General features: G+C 52.9%; 1 pseudogene; it reads right to left on the reverse strand.

Moving 5' to 3' along the window:
* Nucleotides 1-5: 5 nt before the first annotated feature.
* On the reverse strand, nucleotides 6-890 carry LOC110295010 (annotated as a pseudogene).
* Between the last annotated feature and the right edge of the window lie 528 nt (nucleotides 891-1,418).

Genomic DNA, 1,418 nt, shown 5'->3' on the forward strand with positions numbered 1-1,418 from the left:
GGGAAGTGGATGCGAGGGTAGGGTACCAGGTTGGTCTGGAATTCTGTCAGATCAACATTCAGGGCCCCATCAAATCTGAGGGAAGCAGTGATGGAAGACACAATTTGACCTATCAACCTGTTTAGGTTAGTGTAGGTGGGGCGCTCAATGTCNAGGTTTCTACGACAGATGTCATAGATGGCCTCATTGTCTACCATGAAGGCACAATCAGAGTGCTCCAGGGTGGTGTGGGTGGTGAGGATGGAATTGTAGGGCTCAACCACAGCAGTAGAAACCTGGGGGGCTGGGTAAATGGAGAACTCCAGCTTGGACTTCTTTCCGTAATCCACAGAGAGCTGCTCCATCAGCAGGGAGGTGAAGCCAGAGCCAGTTCCCCGGCCAAAGCTGTGGAAAACTAAGAAGCCCTGGAGACCCGTGCACTGGTCAGCCAGCTTGCGAATCCTGTCCAGGACAAGGTCAATGATTTCCTTGCCAATAGTGTAGTGGCCACGGGCATAGTTATTGGCAGCATCCTCCTTGCCTGTGATGAGCTGCTCAGGGTGGAAGAGCTGGTGGTAGGTGCCAGTGCGAACCTCATCGATGACTGTGGGTTCCAGGTCTACAAACACTGCCCGGGGCACATGCTTGCCAGCTCCTATCTCACTGAAGAAGGTGTTGAAGGAGTCATCTCCTCCCCCAATGGTCTTGTCACTTGGCATCTGGCCATCAGGCTGGATGCCATGTTCCAGGCAGTAGAGCTCCCAGCAGGCATTGCTGATCTGGACACCAGCCTGGCCAACGTGGATGGAGATGCACTCACGCATGGTTGCTGCTTCGCAGCTGCCGGGTGGATGGTGGAGGCGAGGAGGAGGTGTTGCTTCTTACAGCGCGACTCTTAGGCAGTCGATGTAAGAGAACCTGCCAAGAATTATGAATCTTCTTAAGGAAGTCTAATGGATCTTCCTATGTCCTGATGACTAAATGTCTTAAATATATGCTTATGATGGCCAACATTGATAAGAATCTTCCGTGAGAGGTGAGGGAGCCATCTTGTGCCCCGGGTCCCTTGGAGACCAGTCTGCTCAGGTCAGCTCACACACAGCAGAGGGTAATTGAGCAGATTGCAGAAGCAACACAGCTTCTGGGACAGACCCCGTTTTGGGTTCCAGACATCTGGGCAGAAGTGAGGTGGCTACCTGGGAGGGTTGTGACAACCAGAGCAGGTGAGAGAGCCATCTTGTGTCCTGGGTCCCTCCAAGACCAGTCTGTGCAGATGAGCATTCAGAATGCAGAGGCAACACATCTTCTGGGACAGGCCCTGTTTTGGGCCTTCATCTTCAGGCATGAAGCAGGTCTGAATGACAGACCTCTGTGCACTGTCCATGCAAGAGAAGAGCTTACCTGCAGAGAGTACTCTGACCACTGAGACTCAGGAGAGA

This window comes from Mus caroli, chromosome 5, assembly GCF_900094665.2.
Source record: "Mus caroli chromosome 5, CAROLI_EIJ_v1.1, whole genome shotgun sequence".
In the NCBI taxonomy this organism is placed as follows: Eukaryota; Metazoa; Chordata; class Mammalia; order Rodentia; family Muridae; genus Mus; species Mus caroli.